We start from the raw sequence: 16,942 nt of genomic DNA on the forward strand, positions 1-16,942 counted from the left end.
CATGCTTTTTTGAGCTGTGAAGTTGTGGTGGTTGCTTACTCTCTCTGTGCCTTAGTTTCCTCATCTATAAAATTGGGACATAGTGGCAAAAACAGTATCTGCTTCATAGCGTTTGTGTAACAATTTATTGACTGATTCCTAAAAAACACATAGAATAGTGCCTGGCATACAGAAAGCCAGAGTTAAAAGAAGACAATACCAATGACACAATAGTCCTGAGACTCTGCTTCTGGAACCCATGAAATAAATTAGGAGGATTAAATAAAACACTGAACTACTCATAGATGCTCAATCAGGAGAGTTTTCATTCCTCCTTTTCTTTCCTTTCAGCTAACCTTTTTCACTGTTAATTAATTCATATAGTCATCTAACAAATAAGACTGCTCTGTGCCAGTCTTGTCCTGGGGGCTGGAAAAATAACAGTGAACAGAACATTGTACTGGTCAAGTTCATAGTCAGGTGGGAGAGACCATTGAAGATTGAATGTAAATATAGCCCCACTTCTTCACCTCTCTCTGTATCACACCCCTTTATCATGTGACTTTGCAGCAGCTCTTATCAAGAGGAGTCCTTTTTCTCAATCTTAAATCTGAGCTAGCCTTGTGACTTGATTTGACCAATAGAATGTGGCAAAAGTAACCTTGTGCCAGTTCTCAGCCTAGATCTCAGGTGGCCTTGTCCATCCCCACCCCCTTTCTCTCTCTCTCAGATCCTGGCGTGGCTGCTTTGTGAACAAGCTGAAGCTAGCCTGCTGGAGGATGGAGACCACACACACGTGGACCAGAGCCAAGTCAGCCCAGTTAAGACCATCCTGGACCAGCTAGTGCCCACACAGCTGACCACAGATGCATAAGCATGCATAACTGGGCACAGCCCATGAGCTCATGTTTGAAGTCACTGAATTTTAGGGAGTATTTGTGGGAAGCAATCACTCACTGATACAGAGGTAGTCCAGTCACTGTTGTAGTAATCACCATAGAGTCATAGAGAGAAATACAGGGTCTCCTAATGGAAGACATTGCTAAGCTGAGGCTTGAGAGATAAAGATGAGGGAAAGACATGTGTCAGGCAGATGGAACAGCATGAGAATGATGGAACAGAGAAAGCAAAAAGTTTTTTTCTACCTGCTGCCAGGAACATAGGAATATAAATATTCTTTTACTCAAGGAGCTTCTTATGTAGCTGTGATGTCAAGATCCACACACGAATAAAGAAGTCAGTTCTTACACAAAGTGAACTTACATAAAGTGGTCCAAAAAGTGGGAAGAGCACACAGAGAGCTCAATGAGGACTGAACTAAACAACCAGGAAGGCTTCTTGGAAGATAAGCTAACTGTGATGGGACCCAAGGAATGTGGAGGACATGGTTGGGAGCACAGGAAAAAGGAAAATTTTCCTGGAACCATCTTGGGAATTTTATGGGAGGGCCCATTGAACACCTACTGTGTGCTAAGCCTTGTGGGAGGAACCATGGGAGAAGAAAAAGAAGCAGGAAACACAACCATGTCTTCATGAAATTGAGAGTTACGCTTGCCTTTGGGGTGCCAAGCTCCTCTTAAGTTACATCTTGGCTGTTGCACTTCATAAGCTCAGCCTATCATTCATTTCCATCTGCATTGTTGAGGATGTTTCTTTGTGGCAGGGTGCAAGGAGAACCATGAAATTGTAGATCAATGAGTATGCTTTTAGATGTTCTCCATAGCAGCTAGGGGCTTGGTAGCCAGTTTTTCCAGAAGATGTCTCATGGCCACTTTCCAAAGAGACTGGAGTGTTCCATTTCTTAGCCCCCTGAATTGTGGATTTCACACTGTGCTGAAGATCTGAGCCGCAGGACATCTGCGCCTGTTGAGAGCTTTATCTTCTCCCCTTAAAATTGCTACTGAGCCTCCTTAGGATTTAGGGGCTTATATGGTGTTTTCTTAGCCAGAAATCTTTGTAAAACTTGATTATCAGAAATAAAACAAGAGCAACCCCCATCTCTTGAAAACAGTGCTTAAGAAAACCTTAGCTTGCAGGGAGGGGCAGTCCAGACAGCACTGGCATTAGCTCAAGTTGGCAAACCTGGGCCGAAGCAGGGACTTGCTTATGTGTGTGAGAGACATATTTGTTGAATCATAAAGCTGCCATCAAAACTAAGCCCAGACATCCAGGGACATGTGTGGAGATAATTCATGCCGTCTGCTTTTCCAGTTTGCAGATGTCTTTAGGATGACAGGGTTGGGGGATGGGGGCAGGCAGTGTTTGTAAAGACCCCCAGGAGCCCCCCTGGCTAGTGGAGTCGCCATCTCTAACTCTGTCTGCTCTTATCGAGGATTTCCTCGTGGGCTCTTGAAGACATTTGAAAATAAACAAGTGAGAAAGTTTCTCAAGACCATCCTAGGAATCCATTCTAACACTCCTAAGACAGTGGGCCAAAGCTGGTCCCTCTCTATCACTTTTCATGGTCTAGCATTCTGAGATTCTTTTCCTTATTAGTTCAGAAGTGAGATTCTACATGTTACTGTCAAGTGCTCTGGTCAGAGCTTTTGCGTTTAGCCACGATTTTAGAGAACTATTGCTAGAATGGAGACAGATACTTTTAATATTATCTGCGGCTTCTGGACACTCATTTCAAACATATTTAAGTATAGGAGGTAGTTTCTGGCTAAGAAAGTTCCTGTGGTAACTGTTTTTTCTTGATTTATAATAACCATTTGGAAAAAAATTGCACTTTATATCAGATAAAGGGGACATTTCTGTAATATATAAAGAGTGCTTACATATCAATAAGGAGAGGCCAGAAACCCATAGAAAAATGAACTAAGGATATGATCAGATAGTTCTCTAAGAAGCAAATTAAGCAAATTTATCCTGCATACATAAATAGCCACACAACCTCATCTGTAATAATAAAGATGCATATTAAAACTATGATAAGGTAGTTTTCACTTCCCAGATTAGCAAACACCTTAATGTTTAATAATTAGTTGAAAAGACGTGAAGAAAATGGAACTCTCATAAATCATTAGTGACCACATAAATTGGTACAGTTTGGGGGACAATTTGGTACTAGCTACTAAAATGGCAAATGTCCTTTGACCTTGAACTCTACTTCTTGAAATTTATCCTACGGAGATACCCACCCATGAGTGAATTGTTGAACACACAAAGTTATTCATTGTGGCACTATCTGTAACTGCAAAAGGTTGGAAACAATTCTGAATGCCTATCAATAGGGTACTAGATAAATATATTATAGTACACCATAATACACAGTATTATGCAGTAGTTTAAGAGGATGAGGCAGATCTTTATGCATTGCTGTGAATACTATCCAAGATGTATTGTTATGAAAAAAAATGCAGGGTGCAGAAAAATTTGTGTTGTGAGTTATCATCAGTGTTAAAAAAGAAAAAAATGTATTTGTTTTTATGTGCATAAAATATCTTTGAATACACATACACGAAATGAAAATAGCATTTTCTTCCAGAAGGTGGGACCTGGGTGCTTGGAAGACAAAAATGGGAGGGAGACGTATATTTTACTGTATATCCTTTTGTACCTTTAGAATTTTGTACCACGTATATGACTGTATTACCCATTAAAAATCTGAGCTCTAATCAGAATTCTCAGATAAAGGTTTCTTTTAGATTCTCTCCTATCTGAAAATTTGGAATTATTCTTCCTCAAGCCCACATGAGACTATTTGATTCACAAAGCCACAGCCCACCACTGTCTTCTCCCCTTTGCCTAATCCAGTGCCTGGCAGAGAGCAGGGTCTCAAAAATATTTGTTAGAAATATAAAGGAAGGCAAAGGATACATGAGATGACTTCATACAGAGGCTTGCCACTCCCACTGTGGATACAGTGGGGCTGGGTTATGCCCCGCATGATTTACAGGGGAAATTTTTTACATTAAAATTGGTTACTTTCCTTTTTAAAGGAAAACTGAAGAAAAGAAATGGACTTACTTGAGAATGTGGTATTAGAAACCTGTATATGGATAGAGCCACTGTCTTAGCCACAGTCATGGTCCTTGGTTACTGATGAAGTCTTTCTGAGAGGAATGAGAGAGAGCAGAGGAATCTGTAGGCATCATCTTGACCAGTGATATACTGGTAAGAGTTTAATAACTGGCTTCTTGGGTGAAAAAACAAACCATGGTTTGTAGCGTTTGCCAATTTCCATGGTGTGAATTCTCCCACCATAGCTGATTTCAAGCTACCAGTGTGACATCTGTGAATATGAAATTGGGAGGGTATGATGGTACGATGACAGGTGGCTCTTGTGACCCAGTAGGAGCCAAGTTCAACAGATCCCAGGTTAAGACCAGGAAAGAATTTTCCTTCCATAATTAACAGCAGAGGCTTTAGAATGTAAGCAAACTCTTTGAAGTGTTGGAGTCTTAGAAATATTTTGTAATTCTTCTAAGCCGGTGGTTCTCAAAGTGTGGTCCAATGGCAAATTCTTGGGCCATTCTTCCAAACCTACAGAATTAGAGTCTCTGGGGATGGGGCCCAGCAATCTAGATTTTAAAAAGCCCTGCAGGTGATTCTGCTGCATGCCAAAATTTGAGGTCCACTGCTCTAGCCTCTGTTTTCTCTAGAAAGGACCAGGAGTATTTAAAAACAAATGCGGGGCTGTAGTAAGGATTAAACAGAATAATGATTATAAAGCACTTGGCATAGGGGATATTAACTGTGATAACGAGGGTGACTTTTCAGTGACTCAACCACGCATTTAAGAGGCATTTAATGAGTTTGAGGTATGCTTATTCCTTTTCTTATGTCCAAGGGCAAGAGGTATGCTAAGAAGGCACATCTGTAGCTTTCTTTACAGTTGGACCATATGTAAGTTTTTTTTTTTTTTAATTGAAGTATAGTTGCTTTACAGGGTTGTGTTAGTTTGTGGTGTACAGCAAACGGATTCAGTTTTATGCATATATATGTGTATGTGTGTGTGTGTGTGTGTGTGTGTGTGTGTGTATATATATATATATATATATATATATATATTCTTTTTCAGATTCTTTTCCATTATAGGCTATTATAAGATATTGAGTATGGTTTCCTGTGCTATACAGTAGGACCTTGTTGCTTATCTATTTTATATATAGTAGTGTGTTTCTGTTAATCCCAAGCTCCTAATTTATCCCTCCCCGGCTCTTTCCCCTTCGGTAATCATAAGTTTGTTTTCAATTTCTGTGAATCTGTTTCTGTTTTGTAAATAAGTTCATTTGTATCATTTTTTTTTTTAGATTCTACATATAAGTGCCTGGCAGAGATATAAGTGATATCATAGGATGTTTGTCTTTTCTGTCTGACTTCACTTAGTATGATAATCTCTAGGTCCATCCATGTTGCTGCAACCATGTGTCATCATCTTAATTCTTATAGCATAATTTGGGAGAGGTGAATACAGCATTATTTCCCTTTAGCATGCTTACGTAGAGCTAGATGCCTCGGACTAAGGTCATAGAGGCAATTTCCCTTCAACGCCCAGCTCCTTGGTACCCCCCACCCCAGCCTTTGCTTAACTGATTAAAGCAACTTATCATATGTGCCAAAAAACCAGTCTCCATGAAAAGAAGACAGGAGATGTGGGGAACATGTTCGGAGTTCTAGGACTTGAACCTCAGGAAACGCTTGGAGTTGGGTAACAACACTTGTGATTTTGGAGAATATTAGCTTCATTTACTGAGCATCTACTACCTGCCGGACTTTATAACATGACTTTTCGCCATAGGTATTTTCCATCCGTTTTACAGATGAGGAATCTGAGATGGAGGTGTTCAAGGTCACAGAATAGGTAGTTGGATTCTTAAGAAAGGCACAGAGCCAGTCCTTAGCTACCATTGTCTCTTTTCCTCTATGCATCTTTTTTCCCCCTTATGCTTGTCAGTGATATGTATCTTAGGAAGAGAAGGGCCACTCACCCCTATTTCAGGGTTTTTTAAACATTTTTTTGCCTTTGGGCATATTTCAGAAATTCTCATACCAGAAAGGTCCATGTCAGTCTTCCCTGAAGGTACAAAGATGAACTTCCGAAGGAGTCAGTGCAGTATGGTGGTAAGGGCACAGGGGTCCTGCAGACCTGTGGGTGGATTCTAACTATACCACTTATTAACTCTCTGACCTTAAGTACATGATTTTTTTCTCACTAAGTGTCTTAGGTCAAATTCCTTAGAGGCAGAGACTCAGATGGAGATTTTTGTGCAAATGATTTATTAAGGGAGCACGCTCCCAGGAGAACTCTGAAATAGAATGAGGGAAGCATGAAAGGGAAGGGGAAGATACTGAATGTAGAATCCAACTTAACTGGAATCTAGGTTCAGCCTGATTCCACAGAGAGCTCTGAAGTGTAACTTGTACCAGAGAATTGGTCTCAAGAGGGTCACCCTTTGTACCCTTGTGTCAGTTTTTGTCTAGGGGCTTCTATGGAGGGGTGCAGTCTCCCCATGAAGTGTTATGTCACAAGAAGGCAATTCTCAAGAGAAGGCAGCTCTGAGCATCAGCAGCCATTATGCACAGTAGCCAGTTCTAAATGGGATCTGAACAGGGTAGCAAGCTCCGACGATGGTCACTCTCAGCTTTTCTTTTTAAAATGCAGATACTTGTGCCCACTCAAAGGGGGTATTATAAATACTAAATGATATAATTAATTCAGTGGATTAAGCACAGTGCCAGGCACAAAGAACACACAAAATCAATGTTAACGTCATTTTCTCTCCTATCTAGTTTAAAGAGAGTGTCTTCGTTTCTCTGGCTGAGGTGAAGATATATTCTCAAATAGCCTTCAGGTTAGAAGAAGAAAATATTCTGGAGGGTTATTCACTTTTTCATTCAAAAATATTTCATTTAGCACCTACTGTGTGCAGTTGTAATAAGACACAAGATCCCTGCTCTACTGGGGCTGCCATTCTACTGTGGAGGAGCAGACAATAAGCAAAGAAATAACTCTGGTAAATATTAGCTGGTGATAAATACTATAAAAAATGTATGTTGCAGGGTTAGAATCCAAAATGACTGGAGAGCTACATTAGACTGAGTGGTCAGGGAAATCCTCTCCGAAATGACATCAACTTGAAGGGCAAGAATGAGCTGGTTGTTCAGAGTTGTGGGAGAAGATTGTTTCAGGCAGAGAGAACAGCTAATGCAAATGTGCCAAGGCAAGAAGAAAGTTGGCAAATTCAGTATGCGGAGGAGAAGCCAGTGTACTGGAGTTCAGAGCACCAGGGGACAATGACAGGAAATGAGCCCAGAAGATGAGGTTGGAAGGTGGGCACAGGCTAGACTCTTTAGAGCCACAGTAAAGTATTCTAAGAAATTTAGATTTCAGTATAAGTCTCAAGGGAAGCCAGTGGTGAGTTTATACAGGGTAGTGAAATAAATTTATATATATATTTAAAAGATCATTCCAACTGCTTTGTGAAGAATGGATGGTAGAAGAACAAAAGTGGAAGTAGAGAAACCAATTAATAGGTCATTGCAAAGATAATGCTGTGTTGGAGCAAGGTAGTGGAACAGAAGAAATAGATGTAAACAAATTCAGAAAGAGATGTAATGGATTCAGGAAATGTTTTGGAGGCAAACTCAGTAGGCCGTGTTGACAGATTGGATGCTGGCCATGAGAGAAAAGGAGAAATCAAGGATGAATCCTATATTTATGACCTGAGCCTTTGGACAGATGGTTTAGCTATTTACTGAGACAGGAAAGACCAAGGGATCTTGTGTATCACAGAAAGAGGGGAGCAAATGAAAGAAAAGGTATAAGGAGTGAAAAGAAAGAAAAGGAACATGCCACATGTACAAAATAAAATGTAGAAAATGTAAAATTAGAAAAAAATGGAGTAAACAAGAGTTTAATTCTGTTGGCTGGAAAATTTGATGCACAATAATGTGAGATGTATTGGAGTTTGAAAGGCCTATTCAAAGGAGTTTGACCTGGTGATCAGCATTTTTCAGAGAATGGCAAATGCAAATTTATTCTTCCAGTTCTTCTAAGAGGAAATAGTGTCTGGGGGTATTTAGGTTCTGGAATCTTGGAAGGACTGAGCGTTTACTTACTTTAGAATTATAAGTGTTTTTTTTTTTTTCCAAATCTAGTCATCAAAGCCATAAGTCCCAGGGATAAATTTCTTTTCAAATAGAGATATTTTCTGAGTGGTATACTTTGAAAATCTCAATAGATGGGTAAGAAAAAAAGCAAAATCTCAGCTTTTTCCATTGGCCCAGCTTCTTCTGGGGTGGGGGTGGGGGATAAGAGGCAGGAGCTAGCATTCTCTTTCCATCATATTCAGTAGTCAAAAATCATGAAACAAATTTAGCATTTCTTCTTCAAAGATTTAAAATTAAGAAAAATATTTTGGGGTTGGAAACTTGGGAGCAATGTGCTGTGCTGATCTGTCTGTCCAAGACCAAAAATTCCAGTGAGCTTAGAAGAAAACACAACAGAAACCCTCCTGTAGCTTTGTTCTTGGTTAACTGTTCTTCCTTCAGGGCAGACCTTATTCTTCCCAATTAGGCCTCCTTCTATTTTAAATATTTTTAAGAACCCCAAAGGTTAAAGAAGAAAGATCAGTATAGAGGTGGTTGAGATGTTGAGATCTTTTGTCATGGTCATGTTGTTATGTTCCTGAATGCAGCTCCCAGGGAGCCAAGGGAAGGAGCGGGGATTCCTTCAGAGCCATCAGAAATCGTTTAGTGGTCATGCAGTTGAAATTGGGATCTTCCAGTGAGGAATCCTTCTTGCTTTTACTCCTCCAGTGGCAAAGGATAAGATCTTGGTGCAGTTAAAGGGAGGTAGTTGTGGGTCCTAGTTGACGGTTTTGATTGTGCTAACATCTCCAGTCACCTGTGAACTTATCTGGGTGGGTATTAATTAGAAACCTTAATGGAATCAGCCAGTCACTAACATCAGGAAATTATGCCAAATTCCAATACAATTGAGATGACTAGAGGGAAAAGCATTATTTCTTTTTTTTTAAACATCTTTATTGGAGTATAATTGCTTTACAATGTTGTGTTAGTTTCTGCTGTATAACAAAGTGAATCAGCTATATGTATACATATAGCCCCATATCCCCTCCCTCTTGCATCTCCCTCCCACCCTCCCTATCCCACCCCTCTAGGTGGTCACAAAGCACCGAGCTGATCTCCCTGTGCTAAAAAGCATTATTTCTTGCTATCTACTATGTTCCTAGTCCTACACTGGACATGTTATACATATTACTGGATTTATTCCTCACTTCAACACCTGAATATTATAATTTCCATTTTAGGATTGTAGTCCTGCCTAGCTGGATCTGAGGTGTGGATACATCAGGCAGGAGAAGTTGGGTGGCATCTCTTTCTCTAGGTTACTGTGTATATTGACTGATTTTCATGAGATTCTAGAAATTTCCAGTAGGAGGAAAATAACTTGAATTGAAATGGACTTGGCAGGGGGAAGGGTTATGACAGAAGCCAAGCTTCATGGAGGGACCTTGAGATCTCAGTGAGAATTCCTTCCAGTAGAAGGAAACAGCATGATGGGGCAGAGTCTGCAATAGTATCTGCATTGATGTTGCTTCTGGGTTTAGCCCTGAGGCTGGCACATGACATTCTGATAGCATGTATGAGCCATTCGAAGAAAAGGGCGATATTTGCAAACTGGAACTCTAGTTGACTCTGTCCAGTGGAACTTTCTATGATGATAAAGATGTTTATATATGTTCTGTCCAATACAGTATTCACTGGCCACATGGGGCTACTGAGCATTTGAAATGAGACTAATGTGCTGAGGAACTGAATTTTGATTAAAGGGCCACACGTGTCTAGTGCTCAGAACAACTACATTTTTTAGTACCTACACTGCTGTTGGACCCCCACAATTAAGCATAGCTTGGTAAAGCCTAGTAAGAGACGTGGAAGGCAGTGGGGGCAAAGGGCGGTAGAGCGTGGAATGAGAGATGGCCGAGCATACAGCCCAAATACATTTAGAACTTGACAGGAATCAGCTTATACTAAACTTGTGTAAGCAGGGGGAGTTTTAGAGCTGGCTGAATATGTGCATTAATGACCTCATTTGGACCCATATGGCAGTGAGCTTTAGGTTACAGTCAGAAGGGACCATTAGGCTCGTTGCTCAGCAGGATGTTCAGCACCTACTGTAGTCCTTAGCACATTGTATGTGTTCAATAAATATTTGTTTTGGATGAATAAATGGATACATGGGACATAAACTCACCTGAGATCATTGTCTTGGTTAGCTATTAACATAGTAATGCTGCATAACAAACTGCCCCCAAAACTCAATGACTTAACAGAAGGTTCATTTATTCTTGCTCATAGGTCAGGAGATTAGCTGGAATGGCCTGTGTCATGTGAATTCATCTAGGGACACAAGAAAGCTCTCTTCATGGAGATGGCAACAGCACAGGACTTCTTTAGGTGAGTGCTCAGAACTATCGTGCCGTCACTTCCATCCACATGCCATTGGCCAAAGCATGTCTCCTCACTAAGCCCAAAGTTAAGGGCTAGAGAAGTACCTGATGGCCACAGTTCAAGGGGGAGAACTATGAAGTTATATATCAAAGAACATGGTTCAGGGAGGGGTAAAAAATTGAGGCTCCAGATTTGATCTGCCATAATCATGTGACGAGTCAGGGAGTTCATACCGTTTTGTCCAGTTCCAATGTCTATGGTTTTTCCTCTGCTCCAAATGCTTCATGTACAATCAGAGACAGTTTTACCATGCATGTGACTCCTAGACTCCAGGGTGGATGTTATGTTTCCATCCTTTAAAAAATCTGATATTCTGCTTTTAAAAAGTTTGTTATTTATCTCATTGAATGATTGTCATTTTTGTGGTACTGGACTGCAATCAATCCACATGATTTGGCTCTGTCATAAAGTTGGAGGTGTAGTCTCATGGAGCTTCAAAGAATCTGTTAGTCTGCACATATTTTTGCTTTAATCACAGACTGTCTCAGTTACTAAGGGCCCAAGATGCTGCTGCCAATGGCTGAAGCACAAGAAGGTGGAATTTTCAGTCCCAGTACAATGCGTTTGGTTTTCAACTTTGAGGTTCCTTGCTGCTGTCAGAACCTACCATTGCCTTTAAAAAATTTTGTTCACTTAAAAAAATGCATACAGCAAAATTCTGTCTCTTTGGTGTATAATTCTATGAATTTGACAAAGGTACGTAGTCATGTAACTACCAAGACAATCAGGATATTTCCATCACCTGAAAAATTCTCTTGTAAACTACCCCTTGGTAGTTCATCCTTTCCCACACGTCCAGTCTTTTCTAGAATGTCATGTAAATGGAATCATATTGTGTGGCCTTTTGAGTCTGGCTTCTCTTAGTTAGCATGATGCATTTATGTCTCGCCCATGTTGTGCATATCCTAGTTCGTTCCTTTTTGTTTCTGAGTAGGTTTCCATTGTATGGATGTTCGGTACTTTGCTTATATCCATTCTGTGACTGAGGGACATTTGGCAGTTTGTTTCCAGTTTTTGGTAGTTATGAAAATCCACTATGTATATTGGCATATAGGTTCTGGTGTGAATGTAAATTTTCATTTCTGTTGAAAAAATACTTACAGAGTGGAATTGCTGGATTGTATGGTAAGAGTATGTTTTAATATTCCAACTCCATATTAGAATATTGGAACCCAAACCAACCTTTTTACAAAACAGCCAAATTGTTTTCCAAAGTGGCCACACCATCTTGGATTCCCATCAACGCTATGTAAGAGTTCCTACTGTTACTTTTTAATTTCTCTATTTTCCTCTTTGCCACTTACTTCCTTATATGAATCTGCAAACCCAGACCCCATCTATTTCCTCAAATTTATTTTTTGCCTTCCCTGGTGTTTTAAAAGAGGCTATTGCCTGGATCAGACCTGTTTTGGAATAAAGTGCATCACTATTCTCTACATGGTGTAATAGGTGAGAATATTGGAGTTCAAGGGCATGAAATTAGAATATAATTTGCTGTTAGTGCACTGGTCTTCCAAGGGCCATTTTCTTTTCTTGGTGACCTCAATACAAAAATAAAGGTGCTGATCTAGAAAATATGAATAGTTTCTATAAAGCCAATTCAATGATTTCTGGTTTCTTAGCCTTATCAACCTACCATCATTTCTGATATTTATCAAGCTGAATTCCTGACTTTGGCTTTTACCATTTCAACATGTGCTGGCCTAACTTTCAGCTGCCAGCACTGCCTTTATTTCATTCGAGAACATTCTCCTGTCATCGAAGGCCATTCTGCTCATGCACATGGCCGGTTAGAGTACCATGGAATCAACACCACCAGGAGCAGTCATCAACCACTGACGGACAGAAGAAATAGGGTGAATTTGTATAAACACCCCATCTCCCTCACCCTCTGGGTGGCGTAACTCTGAGGTTCGTGGACCTATACTGGCTCCAGCGGTTCCCCAGTGGGTTTAAGTTCCAGTTGCCCACAGTAGTAATTTGCTTATAAGACACACTTCATTGGCTGCCTTCCTTTGCTGTTTGGCTTCCCCACTCTCTTATCGGTGCCCCTCTGCTTCCCAAATCAACCACTCAAAATCAGTCCTTGACTGTCTGTTTTTGGGGGACGCCACACCGAGACTGGACTCTTCCTGATTTCTCTCCTCAACTCCCTTTTTTGGCTGCCTGCTTTCCTGGCCTCCATATGTTCTGTTCTCCATTAACTGAGTCTATTCAAACTTCTATCTAGTTCTCCAGGTCCTGACATAGTCTAAGTGTCCCTGCTCTCCTGCAGCCCATGAACATGATGTAGCATTTGCTATGGTGGAAAGATTATGGCTGTGGGAGACACATCTGTGTGAAATTGGATGAGTGACTTAAACTTCTCCAAATATCAGTTATGACACCTGTAAAATGAGGTTACTGGATCCTATCATGAAGATGGTTTAGAACCTTAGAGTTCCTATGGGTAATTAGTGGGTGGTATAGGTCAGCAGCATAAGTTAGTTCTCTTGTTTCTCATTGTCTGATCACGTAGAGACCACGTCTTATTTCTTTCATGGCGGACCACTTTTCAAGAGCACACGTCAAGGAGTCTGTCTGATTTTATCCATGGTATTTGGTTTTTCATTGATCTGGGAATGTTATATGATATACTTGTGCCATAGTTCTTGTCTTAGTAGACTATTTCAGTAAAAGAAATAGTTCAGTGTTGCAAATTAGGAATTTAGGCAAAAATTACAGTTTCATAAGTGAGTACTGAGATTGAGTGAAAGAGGAAAGTGTGGTATGAAAACAATTGTCTTATTTTTGCTTTGAACCCAAGTATAATAAAAAAAGAGAAGACTCAGGGCAAAACAGAATCTTAGATTTAGAAACAACATGAAGAGTCACCTGGTAACAATAATTGTAATGGCTAATGTTTATTGAATACTGGGAATGTGTGCCAGGCAGTGTTCCAAGTGCTTTTTAGATGCTCCCTCCATCCACAACAGCCTTCTGAGACCATTGTTATTATCATCATGCCCATTTTACAGATAAGGAAACAAGGCCAGAGAAGTTAATTAACTTTCTCAAGTTTACATTGCCAGTAAGTAATGAGGCAGGAGTCAAACTCAGGAAGTGAGACACCATAGTCTACACTTTTAACTTCTGTGCCATGCCCTCCCCCACCCCTGCAGCCTGAGTAGCCCTGTCTTGGAGAATCAATGGTTTTCAACACATTTTGTTTCATGTTGAATAATCTTGGTTTTTTTTATCTTGAGTGTAAATCAACTTCTAAGTCTCTTAAACTTTTTGATCCTAGTTCTAACTTTCAGAAGATTATTTCTATCTTGAATGCCTTTTGAGGCTTAATCCAACACCCTTGAGTTTTCCCTCCTACAGTAAAAATAGGCCCTAAAAATTCTTGCTGCAAAATCACTTGTGTAGTATGTGTATTCACAATCACAAGAAGGCTGTTGCACATCCCTACTTGTCATTGCTGGCTCTGGTTCTTCACCCTGCCATCAATTTGCATTAGCTTTCTGTCATGCCTAACCTTAGGCTTGTTTTCAAGGAAGAAGTGTTCAAAAGGACCAAATGGAAGCAAAAGTTCAATATTCTACAGGAAGAAATGAAGAATTCCAAACAATAAATATGTGGGTAAACATACAATTTATTTTTTCTATGTTCTTGTTTTTTAAAATGATAATTGACCAAAAAAAAGATCATTGACTGTTTCAAGCAAAATAAGCAGTGTATTCTGGGGTTTATAACATATATAATAACAATCACATAAAGATGGAAGGGAAGTTAAAGGAAGAATACTGTTGTAAGATTCATATATTAGATGTGATGTGGTCTAATATTATTTCATGCTAATTGTGACAAGTTAAGAATGCATATTATAGTCCTTAGCATAACCACTAATAAAATAACCAAAGAAATGTAGTTAAAAAGATATTAGAGTAAATAAAAAAGAATACCTAAAAGGTAATTGATCAATCCAAATGAAGACAGGAAAGCAGAAAGAAAAGAACAGCAACAACAAAGCGGAACAAGCAGAAAACAAATAGTGAGAGTGTAGAGTTAAATACAGCCATGCCAATAATTACATTAAATGTTAATGGACTAAACACTCAGATTAAAAGGCAGAGATTGTCCAACTGGTTGAAAAAATAGAGTCCACCTATGTTTTATTTATGAGGGGTACATGTCAATATAAAGACCAGAAAGGTTAAAAGTAATAGGTAGAACAAGACATATCAGGGACTGAATCATATAAGTTGGGCAACTCTGCCTTACCTGAAGCAGGAAGTATAGGGAACCTACAGAGATTTCCAAAACCTTAACAGAGGATGGAGGCAACACTAGAAGAATGACTTCTTGGAGCAAGGAAGTGCCAGCTGATGATGGATGCTGAAAACATTTCCCCAGAGATCTGACAAATTTAGCAAACAAATAATGTCTTTTCCTTTCTGCTTTGTAGAAAATTGACAATAAAAAGCCATGTTTAGTGGTGTGGAAATGGCGATTTTTCTGCCACCCCCTCCAGGATAGCTCTTCAGTCTCACCCAGCATCTGAGCTGTGAGCACTAGCACTCACCTGACTTGGGTACCAACTTCCTTTACCAGTTGGAGTTTGGTGATGGATTTAGCTGGATGCATCTTTTTTCCTAGTTCAGTATGTCCTCTTTCCCTGCTGGCCCCATGGTAGTGACTGTTGCCATAGCAAACAATGACAGAATATAAAAAAGAGAAATGTTGGCATATTTATTGCTTCCATTTTGATGGTGGACTGAAGGCTATAAAAATGAAAGGGATGCTGCTGTGGCTTTGTCTCTCCGCCTTTGCTGTGAGGCTGTTATTTGGCAAAAAGTAAGCTTTCTAAGTGACGAGTTCCTTTATACACATGCAGCACATATGCCGTGCATGTCTGACTCTTCCCAAGCTGAGGAAACTGCTAGGCTTCTGTGCAAGAAAAAGAAGCCTGGAATATTCCCTTTCTCTTTCTGACCTCCTGCTAAGACTCTTGCTTGACATCCTTCCAAAAGGCCCCTCAGCTGGGCAATTGCAGAGATGTAATTTCATTGACAAAATTCATGGTTTCAGTCTTTTGTGTGAAATAAATTTCAGGTAAACTGGAGATTGTCCAAAACTGTGATACAGAGTTAGAAGGGAGGGAGAAACTTTAGAAGGGCTAGGGAGAAACTTTCTATGGTAGGTGGTTGTTTTTCTGGGAGTGACTTTAATTAACTTGTCTACTTTATGCCTGTACACTGGAAAGGATCTTGAAGGTGGCGTTTCCCTCCTGCTGTTCAAAGGGAATGAAAGTGACAGTTGAGTTTATTCTCAGCATTGTTAATTTGGTTGATATTGGGGTCTTTCCAAAGAAACCACTAAAGCTATCATAGAAAATGAAGGGTAACACATTTGAGAAGGATTCTGGAACATTTGGCTCTTGTGGTGGCCTGCAAAAAAAAAAAAAAAAAAAAAAAGGGTAAAAAGAAAAGGATGAATTCATTATCTCCAAATAGTGGAAAATATTATAAATGGCAGTAAATGAAGTAAATGGGAGTTTCCACTGTAATGTACAATTCTTTAAGCCAGCCACCCAGAAAGAACACAGCTTGGTTTGCTGGGTGGGGAGTCTGACTTTAAATGCAGGAGACTGTTCTTGAGCTCCAAATTCTGTTTGGGAGTAAGGCATTTCTTCTGCTGCTGTGGATCTTCTGGTTTATTGCCCATCTAGACTGTGTGTGTCTTGAAGCCTGCTGAATTGAACCCAAATGGAGCTCTCACCTCTTCAACTTAGATCTGACCTTAGGGTGTTGATTTCCTGCCTGACTCAGTCTCCAGAGGAAAAAAAAAATAAGAGACTAACCTCTTTTTGTGTGTGAGGAAATGGTCTCTCTTGCTTTTGGATGGATCTCCCACTCTGGCTGCCTTTGCTGGCCTGCAGAACAAAAGCCATGGCTGTGTCTCCTTGTCAGGAAGATGCATCGCTGAGCATGTCTGCTCAGGCCTGGGCTATGACTCTCCCCTGTGGACCCCACCCTCCTATCCTGAGAGCTGAACATGTGGGTTGACAGGTTTCCCACACAGGACCAGGAGGCCACATGCATCACCACCACCACCACCATCTCCCTCTCCTGCTACAAAACATCTGTGAAGGGGATGCCCACCTTCACCTAAATGAGTGAGTTACCACTGGCCCAGAGTGGAGGTGAGGTCCACCTGATGGAGTCTCGTCTGTTCTTCTGGCTAATAAAGTGGGTCATCCACAGCCTAGCGTCTTCTCAATCTTTCCTTAACTAATTTTAGTGATTTTTGAGGAATTGTGCAATATAGACATTTAAGTATAGACTCTTGTTACCTGATACTTGCTATGGAATCCAGAAAAAAAGAATAACTGTCTCTGTAAATTTTAAAATAAACTCATCTCTAGGGTCTTATTTTCTACTTTTTATTCTGACTATAAACTATTTTGTACTGAGCAAAAAAAAAAAAGCCCTGA

Source organism: Mesoplodon mirus, assembly GCF_964341445.2.
Source record: "Mesoplodon mirus genome assembly, chromosome: 15".
NCBI classification, from domain to species: Eukaryota; Metazoa; Chordata; class Mammalia; order Artiodactyla; family Ziphiidae; genus Mesoplodon; species Mesoplodon mirus.